Source organism: Serinus canaria, chromosome 5 (assembly GCF_022539315.1).
Source record: "Serinus canaria isolate serCan28SL12 chromosome 5, serCan2020, whole genome shotgun sequence".
Lineage (NCBI taxonomy): Eukaryota > Metazoa > Chordata > Aves > Passeriformes > Fringillidae > Serinus > Serinus canaria.
Window position 1 is genome coordinate 53764999 of NC_066319.1, and position 11501 is coordinate 53776499.

The window sequence follows — 11501 nt, forward strand, 5'->3', positions numbered from 1 at the left end:
CTTGATTGATAAGCTCCCAGGCTGCATGGTGAGCAAGGTCATTAGGACTTCCCCCTGCAAATGAAGCAGCAGTTTAAAAAATTAGATCATAGAGTAAACAGTTTTCTGTCCTGAAGAGAAGAAAATAAACGTCCGTTGTTTGCTAGAAAGGAAGTACAATTAAAAAAAAACCCTCCAGATTTCAACATGAACATATTGTTTAGATTTGCCGACTGTTGATTTACCATGATGAAAGACAGGCCCAAACTAGAAAGTTTGGATCCCGATCTGGATCTGACATTCCCCAAATCTGAGGGGGAAGTGTGATTCAGAGTCTGGAGAAAGGGCTTATCTCTCAAACACAGCAAAGTACTGTGGATAAAAATACCCAGGTAAAGTAGGAAGTGCCTGGTCTGCAACAACAAGAGTGACTTTGTATCAACAATGAACAAAAGCAGCTTTTTTTTTCTTTGAGAACAATGAAATCACTCAAGAATTGTTATAAATACAAACAATGTGGGTTTTATCACTCAGCTATCATCAGTGGGATTATAGTCTATAAACCCTAATTTTCAGGGAAGTCCCTAGATTTCCCTGAGCGCTTCCTCAGATTTCACATCTGTTAACTCCAGTTTATTAAGTGCTTCAGGATAAGGTGCATCAACTGAGCCTTGGTATTACATTACCTGAAAATACTGAATGTAGGAGTTAGTGGCAAAGAATGGATGATTTCCAGACAGTGTATTGATACCATGCCAGAAGAGCAGGCACTCCTGTTCCCATCCATTTTGAACACGTATATAGGTAACAATTGATTCAGCATCACTTTTAAAAGTAATTTCCAAATTTTTAAATTATGAAGCTTTGGATAAAATTATCCAGCCAGGCATAAGAAGAAAGATTAGCTTGGTAAGATGAAGTGGAATTACTGAGTTAACCCCCAGTAGAATAAGCTCTATTCCATGATTCAAGTAATGACAGCACCTCTGTGGGCCAACAGTGAATTTGTTCCTCCCTTTTTAAAAGGTGGGCTGTACTCAGACATACTCAGAGGAAAAAAACTATATGGCATCTTATTAGAATTACAGAGCTGGTATCTCAGTCTAGGCATTATTAGCTTTTAAACAAACAACTCAGTTTTGGTCTCAGAGAAAAATCCAGCTCAATAAAAATAGAAATTAGAAGTTCTTTTCACAGTGCCAAATATAATAAACATAGTTGTGCTTCTAAAACTGAACTAATCCAATGTTTGAAGGTATATTTCTCAATAGCAAAACAATAGCAGGCTCTCTGGAAAAAAATAATAAATATAGTCATGCTGAAACATTGTGCATTTGCTTTTTAGAAATTCATCTTGAGACTAAATAGATGTGTGAGTGTATCTGTACTTCTCCAAAGCTGTCAGCTGAACTGGTAAGGTTGCTGGAGGGCAGCACTGAATGAGGCCTTGCTGCTCTTCCTCATGGCTTTCTAGAAGTCCTGGAACAGGCTGGAGACCTAGCTTTGGTTTGCTGTTTCTGTTCTGGGATGCTAAAGCTAGACAGCCCTAGGATGGTGGGGTGTCAATGCTGTTAACTCCAAAGTGAGAGCAGTACAGTCCTCTTCACCAGGAATAATGGTAGCCATGACAAGGGGCAAACATGCTGTGGGGAGTTTGATACATAAACAGGAACCCAATTGGTTTGCATAGAAAATGCACTAAATAAAACATACAAAACCAGCAAATACTCACTCCTGTGCCATACCCCACTGCAGTTGCTTTTGTTGTTAAAATAATAACCACAAGTCTCAGTCTGGACTAGGCACCATTAGGTGCTGTAGGCACATCAGAACACTTGGGCTTTGATGTGAAGGGACCGAAGTCTGCTTCAAACTGCTGCTTTTCCCCCTTCCTTGTGAAGTGACTTGTCATGAATTCTTAGATCAGGAAAGATATCTGAAAAAGCTAAACTCCAATGATCTGTGTTAGACAACATCACGATCTTAACTATAGTCAGATAGGCAAATCCTCTGAGACTGAAATACTGCCATTACAGACACATACTAAAAGAAAAGCAAAAACTTTCAGGTTCCTGTTGCATTCCCAATCCTCACACACCCAGTGCTGATTATGTTCTTCACCTAAAGTTACACAGCAAAGCACAGTGTGGGCATATTAACCTGGGGGGGTGTTTCAGTGTTTGATTACCCCTGCAGATCCCCACATACAGATCTCTGTGAAAGGAGCAGCAGCCACTGCTGGATGAGGGCACAGGCACAGCAGTGGGTTCTTGGAGCACTGGTTCTGGCCACAGGGATCTCCAGGTGACAGCCAGCACAGAGCAGCTCAGTCTTCCTCATGACATTTGCAGTTTCTTAAAAAGCTGCAATCAAGTTTGTTGGTTTTTTTTTTTTTTTTTTTTGGTTTTTGGTTTTTTTTTTTTTTTTGCAAGAGTTGCAATCAAGTTTTTAAGGTTTTAAGCATTATGGTGACAAGGGCTTCCCATATCCTTTAAAGCATACATACCTATGGCATTTATACAGTGGACTGGCAAGTGTTTTTATCATTTTCATAAAAATGCTAGAAGAGAGGGGATTGCTGGTAATTTCTTCAGTGTGTTTTTAATGGCATCTGCATGCACACAACAATCTGCTATACTTTGAATCACCTGCTCAAAATTATATAGTTTGGAAAATTAGGGGGAGAAGTGACTGTTTCAGCATCAATCTGGTCTGACACTCTGGCTACTGCAGCCACAAAATTGTGCCTAATGATGTCTTCTGCTTTATTTGAAATACAAGAAACAGTCCTGTGAAAAGAAAGTTGCAGTAATAATTTTTTATATTATAATTTTTTGTTTGTTTGAGCATCTCTCTCCTGTGTTTCTTTGATATCTAAGCTTATGCTAGACTTGTCTTCAGTGAAATCACTGATTTCTCCTTTTCTGCAAGATGTCTTATTGTCACAAAACTTTTGAGTGCTTTTTCTAGCCCTTGGCTAGTTCTATATTGGTTATGTTAGCTGTGCCTGTAGATAGGCTTGTGGCTGCTGTGCTCTTTGGCCAGAGTGAGTTATGTCTCCTGCTCTGAGGGGGCTGGGCTCTTCTCCAAGCCCAAACCCTCTTCCTCTGCCCTCAGCCTGAAGTTCCCTGAGAGCAACAAGCTGCAATGCACTTGGTGTATGTGAGCAGTAGTGGCCCTGGAGGAGTGGAGGACCCCATCTCCAGAGGTGTTTCAGGGAAGTGGGGGTGCTTCAGACTAGCTTTAATGGGGTCCTATGGACTATATACCCAGTAGTATAAGGGATATGGGATCCATATATTTGGGATAACTCTGATAGCCAGAGTTCATGTGAACTGCTCTGCAGGATCACACTGCTTTAGGTTCACAGGAAGGGCACTCAGTTCATGCACTGCCAGACTGGTCTGTGACACAAACCTAACAGCAATAAATCAATGTGATCTGGAGGTCTGCCTCAACAACACAGTCCTGATTCAAGCACGCTCCTGGAGAGTAAGGCATTGAAACCAGAAGTTAAGTAGATATTAGGGAGAAGTTTAAGAAGATAATAAGAGCAAAAATCAGACACAAGCACTGCAAAATTCAGGGTCAAAACCCCTGCACACGTGCTGATGTAACAAGTACCTGTTTGGTTTCCCATCCCACCCCTCAGCATACTTGGCACATAGCATCAGTTTCCTTGGGCATTGCCTTTCTGCTCAGCTTCCCATCCCAGCCTTGAGCAGAAGGGCTCATGCATTAGCTGGATCCAAGAGGAGCCTGTGTAAGTCAGGGCTATCCCCCCAGGGCTGTGTGGGACAGAACCCCGTTCTTCATATGTCCATGTCCTCTGCTGAGCACCATCTCTGCAGGAGCTTCTTGGTCCTCATCTTACATACTAACTTTAAAATAACAAAGGCAACCGGGAAAGAAATCCATCTGCTGACTGGCCTTGCAGTCTTCACTGCCCTCAGCCTTGTCATCTGCATTCAGCTGGAGGAGCGACTGCTCCTCAGCCATTTATTCCCTGGCAGCCCAGAGGGAATCAAGCCCACTGTGTTCCTCTGCCGCATCCAGCCTGGCTCTCACACAGCGTTCCCGCTGCAGCCCCGGAGCCTGCCAGGACAGGCTGGCAATTGTAGGGAATGATGTCACCGAATGGGCAGGGCTTCTTTGCCACTGATAACATCTTAGCAGATGTCCTCCAAACGTGCTCACGGTTCTCCCAATATAGCATCTTTATTTTCCATCTACCTTTCATAGTCCCACCTTTCCAGCTAGAAAAGAGGTTACTCTTTGCTAAAGACTGTGTCCGAAACTGGAGAAGAGTTTTGCCAAAGTTGTTTTAAGTGGTTTTGATATATTCTTGGGCAGAAAATCTTTACATTTCAGTAAAACACCACTACTGAGATACTTTAAAGCACAGAGGTACCAGACTATCACTGAAAAAGTTAATGATTTTCCCTCGTTCATTTAACCTTTTCCAAAATAAAGCAAGGGATCAAATAAGTTGCTACCCGTTACCAATAATGGTATATTCCCCACAAATCCTGCAGGTTTTACTCCCACCTACTGTGCCTCATCCCTATTTAGAAAATCAGATCTACCCCAGGGTATCCTTCTGGACGTGTAGAGTTCCACTGAAATCAGCAGGGATCTGTTTAAGGACATGCTGGCAGAGAGTATCTGTTATTCTATATTTACACAGTACCCAGCATAATAGGACATGAAACCTGATTAAAGCCTCCAAACACCACTGCCATGGAAATCAGTCTTGTTATTGACTGATGACTCAACATGTCTGGATTTAGATGGAAGAGGGCTACTTTCAATTCCCAATTCTTTTATAGACTCTCTGCATAACCTAGCCAAGTCATTGAATCTCCATGCCTCAGATACTCCTGTATTTAATGCAGAGAAAGTCAATCATTGATTAATTCCCTTCTCCCAGCCCATTCTGCAGTTTTTGATTATAAGTTCCTTGGGGCAGGCATTGCCTCTTGTGAAGTGTGAGGACAGCACCCAGCACCAGGGAGCTCTGGCAAGTCTATAAATGATAAAATAACAATCACGTGCAGTAGACAGAAGCAGCTGTGATTGTCCTAATATTTGTCCTCACAGAGTCATTTTTAAATTGAAAGCACACCTGGGATAATTCAGTTCCAGAAGAGGCTTGACCTGATCTTGGGATGATGACATCCTCTGAGTAACCTGAACTACAGCACTGCCTTTAACAAATTAAGAAAAGGTAAAATGAATAAGAGTAATAGTTTTGTGGGTTTTTTTGCAAAATGTAAAGCAATACGGGATGGATTCAAACCTTAAATAAAATACCAGCAGCCACACAGCTTTCCCTTTTCATGAGAACAGATGTGGAAAGCCATTATTATAATTTGCAAATAATGTTACCCCCTTATGTGTGTCATTGGAGCTTTTTTATTACACGATTTCAGCTAGAGAGTTTCTTACATAACACTGTTATTCTGTTTTCACTTCAGATGTAGTTATCAGGTGATGGTTTCCCATGTAAAAGTTCTATTAATAAATAGCTATCAGTTACACAGCTGTTTAGCTCTCAAAAATCTGTGTTCTTAAATTGTGAAGGTATTTCCTAGGCTGGAGTACATGCCAAAATTTAAGCCCAGGAGCAAGGACAGATTCCTGCAGGTAAGCCACACAACTTGCACAGACGACCATTATTAATACAAATCACTTCAATTTAAATTGGCATGTGAGCTAATTAATAGGATGTTGATTGATAAACAAGACTTTGCTCATTTTATGCAGGCATTTGTTAATTACCAGCCTGATGTTACAGCTGACCAGTGAGGACACACTTCTGCTCTAAGGAATGTTGTGGGGTTTGTGTACATTCCAGTTTACCAGGGATTGGCTATACCTATAAAATAGCAGTATTTTTTAGCCATGCAATATGAAGTTTTGTGTCTGCCTGCATCATGGATATGATACAGTATGCATCAGTTCACCCACAATAAGGTAAATACCTGTGATGCTTCAGTAATTTTTCACATTATTTGCTCACAGTATGTATCTTTATTGTCTTCTCTATTTCCCCCCTGTTTCTGAGTGCACTGGCAGCCTCCACAGCGCTCTGTAGCAGTGAGCACACTGCGACACTGTTGCAGGGGTTCCCTACAGCAGAGCCTTCCCAGTGCCATTGATCAAGCCACAAGCACTAGTTAAGTAATGCAAGGTTGCTCTAATTCCCTGACTCATCTCCTGCTCCCCCTGGAAATCCTAAATGTGATGCTGGAAACCAAACTGCAGTCCTCTGCAGCAGGATGAAGTAACTTTGATTGCTGAGTCACCACGCTGACCCACACAGCTCAAACGTATAGTTAGCAATAGTCAAAAAAGCTCGTTGTAATCTTACCACAGTCGAGGTGCTAACTGCACATTCCCTGGAAATGCATTCAGCCTGGCTTTCAGCTCGGGGCTCAGATTCCCCAAATCACTATTTGTGTAGTGTTTACAAAAACCCAATCCATCTGAAGTAGCCTTGAATTATTATATTCCTGGGGTCCTTTTTTTTTATGCATATGTCATCTTAGGGCTAATCAGCATTCTGCTCTTGCATTTGCAACTGCTGAGAAAGTCAGATCTTAAAAAGCCATAACTCCTTGACAATTTCTGCCCGTTGATAGCTTGTACAAGCTGTTTGGGTGTAGAAAGTAACGTGGAGGAAAATTGAAGATCAAATTATTCGCAGGTATGAATTAAATCTATTGCTTTGTAGCTGCCGACATATCTCCTTGCTGTGCGTGGTGAAATTCTCCTCATTATGTACTGCACGCTTTTACAAACACTGCTGTCCTCCTGAGCATGATCTATGTTTCTGTGATAGAAATCTGTGTTTTGCCACAGTGCCATCCCTGTGGAACACTTCTGATAGTGTTAGCCGTGAGTCCCACTGCTTTAGCTGCAAACCTTTTCTTCGGGTCCGTGACGTGGAATGTGTTTGATGCGAGCCTGACTGCAGAGACAAATGGGAAAGTAGCAACACTTGTGTGCTACAGTTTGTTTCTAAAATTGATCTTGACCAGTCAGCATGAAATGCATCATGTCAAAGCAGTTGCCATGATGCTCTTTCCTTAGGAGAAACGATTCCTCTTGGGCACAGGGCAAGCAGGAGTTGAGGGGGATGCCTCTGCTGCCCCTTCAAACTGGCTGACAGAGAAAAGTCTGGTTGTAATTCAAAGCAAATTATGAAAACAGATTAGTGTAAATAAAGATGAAGGAAGAGGGGATTCACGTCAGAGAAGACACAAATGAAAATGCATGTGACCAGTTTAAAATACGAATGAGCTTCTGTTAAAAGAGCTCTGATCAGTGACCTTCTTTCCTGCCATGTGACCAAATTCTTCAATCAGGCACTGTAAAGGAATGCTAAAATTGTCTTTATTTTCATTTCAGATCTGACCACATTAGTCTATACTTGGTGTATTCATTTATTGCCCAAATAATCTCACTTTCCGCTGAAGTCAAAGGGTATTTTTCTTGAAACCCCTCTCCTGGGTTGCTCTGTGCTTCAGTGATGGTGCCTGCAAGATTTCAGAATCCCAAGGACCTGGGGAGGCCAGCTCTATACCATTTCAGACCCATGTGGGAAGGGTGCAAGTCATTTTAAAGCCAGCAAATAGCTATGGAAGGAAGCTGATCTCTGTGCAAGGTCCTGGGCTGAAGGGCAAACATCTTTGAAAACAGCCAGCCACAGCATGAGCAGAGGGTCCCTCTACTTGGAGTTTATATTTAACCAAGACAAATGTCCTAAAAACAGGCACAGAGAGGTAGCAAAGTGGGTAACTGTATCTATGCAGCTTCTGTAATTTCACAAAATCCCTGCTGAATCCCAGACCCAGACCTGGAGGCAGCATTCACTTGGTTGCACCAGGTGTGAAATGCAGCAATATGGCAATTCCTTCTTCTCCACTCCCCCCCACTTAGACTTCCAAGGATCACAGAAGAATTTCTGACGTGCTCCAACATTGAACAAAGCAATCTCTGATCTTAAGGAGAAAAAAAATAAAAAAGAAAAGAAAAGCAGGGTTCAGTTTAATACAGGCAACTGGCAGAGATTCAAATTGCATCTTATTTTAGCCAAAGCTGTTCACCAATCCTGAGGAGAGATGTGAATTTTCAGCTCCAGTCAGATGCCTAATTATTCCTTGCTCCTTATCTTGCTTTTAAGATCTTGCCAAGGCTGCACCCATCCCTCTATCTCCAGGCATTTGAATACCACTCAAGAAACATCTGAGCTCTGTGACGTTCAGCTTGGTTCCCGGCTCCGTGTCACCTCCCAGGAACCCCTGCAGATGACAGTGTCTGACAGAGAGCACCTCTTGCTGCCTCTTACCTGTAGAGGTACCACTCCATCCAGAAAGGATCTCTGGGGCTGTCAGCCTGCTCTCACCACACAGGAGCACACCCTTTCCTACGGGGTGTTAAGCAGGGCTACTGTGTGACAAATAATAGCATCCATTTTGCTCTAGGCAGGACCCAAGGTTGAATCCTGTTATTGACTGCACAGTGGGGGCTTCCTCAAATTGCTGAGTCTAAATGAAAGGGAATGGCAAAGAGGGTAAAACATGCAGATTGTGCAGCACAAAGTAAAATTTCTCAAAAATTCCAGTTTTGTTTTCCTTTCTACCCAACTTTCTCATCTTCCATTTCCTCCCCACCCATGTTTTCTGCAAAGGTCCCTTTCAGAGACACACCACACACTTGTTTTCTTCAGAGCTTGACTTCAGTCTGTGTCAGCCCTAAAGGATGTGAGATGATCACATCTGAGCCCCAGAGGAGGGACACTTTGGCTTCTGGCAGGGCATCAATTATAGAGTCAGAACAGATTTTTTTAATGTGTCAGTTCACAATTAGAGGAGTGACCTGAGTGATGGATAACTCTTGTGTGGCTTTGCACAGGGGCCAGGTTCACCCAGGTAAGGGTTAGCTCCACTAGGAGAGACTGATGGCATTTTCTGTTGCCTGGGAGACATGCTGGACATGCCACAGGACTAGTTTCTTAACATATCATGTAAGAGGATGCTATGGTTTCCTATATCACCTTCCACTTTTAGATCTGCTTATACTGTATCAGTTATAAAAGTGATTATTGTTTATTACCTTTGGCTTCAAAAATGGCCACCTGCCACTTTAGAGTACAGGACATGCTGAGAAACAAATTCATTTAAGTTCCCTCTCATTTATTAGCAGTTTTTTCGCTTGGGCTTCAGGTTTGGGCAATGAAACATTAAACAAAATTCAGAGTGGCTAATGCAGAACCAAAGTCTCTCTTTTTTACCCTTACAGACCTTTCTAAAACACATCAGTTTGTGTGATCCCTGGAGAGTGTGTGACACCAAAGCCCCACTCTGAAGAGCTTGACTGTGTTTCTCATGCTTTAGACAGAGCAGGCATCAGTGACATTGATACATAATTTAGTCACCACCTTGAGGGTACATTAAATTAGCAAATTCCCTAATTTGCTAGGAATTCACATAGATGAATTGATGATTAAATAGCTGATTGAACTGAAGAACCCAAATGGAGTAGTTTGTTTCTAATTTAAATGCTCTCTATGTCTAGACCACTCTCCTTGTTACATTCTAATTGACCTAATTATTTCCAAAAACACCCTTTTAGTCATTTCTTTTGCATTTAGATCGTTCCATATGGGGGCTGGATGTGGGAGGAGGGCTGTTCTGGCATATTCCAACAGCAGAAAGTATTTTAAGCATTTACTTTGGATAGCAGCAGCAGTGGCTGCTTGTGAAGCCGTAGAACTTCACGTGGACCTGGGGAGAAGACTGTGGGCTTCCTGTTTGAACTTTGCCACTGCACAGCCACAATCCACTTCTAAGATGTCTGAAGGATGACCACATCCCTGGAGAGGCCTCAGTCGAGCTCCTGCCATCTGACAAGCTGCTGCCTGTCAGCCCAGCCGAGCGGGGTGACTGCTGTAACCATGGCCCTGCTTTGCCTCCCGTCAAGGCAGCAGAATGGCACTTGCCTGTGGTGAAAGCAGGGCTGAGATAGCACCCTGCAGTTGCTGTAGGGAGCTATTGTTGTTGCTTGTAGGAGCAAGCACCCACAGAGTTACCACATCTCAGCTGACATGAGGTGGCTTGTTCGCTCGTGGTAGCTGGATCGTGCATCTGAGCCCCACGGGGACCTGGGCTTCCCTCACATCATCCTGTTATCTTTAATTTAAAGTAGTGAGGACAGCAGCTGTTGGATACAGGAAAGCTAAATGCTAAAACACATTTCTAATCCTCTGGATCCTCTGTCTTTAATGTCAGAAAAAAAGCTAGGCAGCCTGTAAATGCTCTGCATGGAGGATCCACCAGGGTTGTTGGGAAGCTGTTGCAGTGGTTCATCATTTGTCCTGAAAACATGCTTTTTACAGCCAGGGTAAACTGCAAGTATTTCACTTTCCAGCTCCTGATCTTGTTTTATCTTTAGTTGTTAAATGTACACCAAAAGTTTCATGCAGTCATCAATGGAGCCAGAATGGCTGTAATTATGTTTAGCTCTTCTAGAATGCACTGGCAGATATCAACTTGTGTGACCAAAGCAGCCTTTTGTTTCCTCATTTAGAGAGAGAAACTGAGGTGAGGGAAAGAAAAATTACTATCCTGGGTCCTACACAAAATCAGTGATGGTGCAAGTGGGGAAATTTGGGTGGCTTGGTTAAGAGAATGTCTCATTAGGCAGGAACATTTTAACCAAAACTCATACCATCTTTAGCCTGTCCTTCACTGACCTCAGCTGAGTTACTCTTGGCTTATTCCTGGTGGCTGAGAGAAGAGAATGAGGCTTAAGATGCACAAAAATGAATTTTGTTATCCCTGATAGCTGCTTTGGTTTTTATCAGATTTCTGTAGCTGGATATGTGTCAGTCAGATGTTGTGCCAGATGTTTCCCCCAAACAGTCACATAAATGAAATAGCTGAAGCAAGGTAAGAACATATCTGACTGCCAACTGCCTGCCAGTGCCTGCTGACTGGGTTTGGCAACCTATGGCTCTGCTCTTCTTCCAGTCACCCTCAGAAGACTGGCCCATCCAAGGGACCCAGAGCAGATGGTCATGGACACAACAACAGTGAGCAGATAATTACAGTGGCCCCCCTGGTCTAGGCTGCCCTTTTTCTCACTCCCTTTTCAGGAGGTCAGGACTTGTTGGCAGGGGCTGGTTGGTGTAGTCTCATTTTGTGGCAATGCTGGACACCTGGACAGAGGGGCAGTTGCACAGCCATGGACAAGAAATAGCATAAACCTTCTTGGTATAAATGATCCCACTCCAAACAGCCTTTCAACAACTTTCCTTTAAAGTTTCTTTTCCAATTCCAGAGTGCCAGGCGGGTGTTTCCTGGATCTGGGGCTTTAAGGGAGGTTTTCAGCTTACAAAGCCCTGGATGTTTTCTGTCGCGTCAGGCCATGAGAAATTTCTGTCGTGTACTCATTTCTCAAATCAAGTACATAAAAAGATGGTGCAGGCAGCCAAGTCTCACACAGATCCGGCTGTG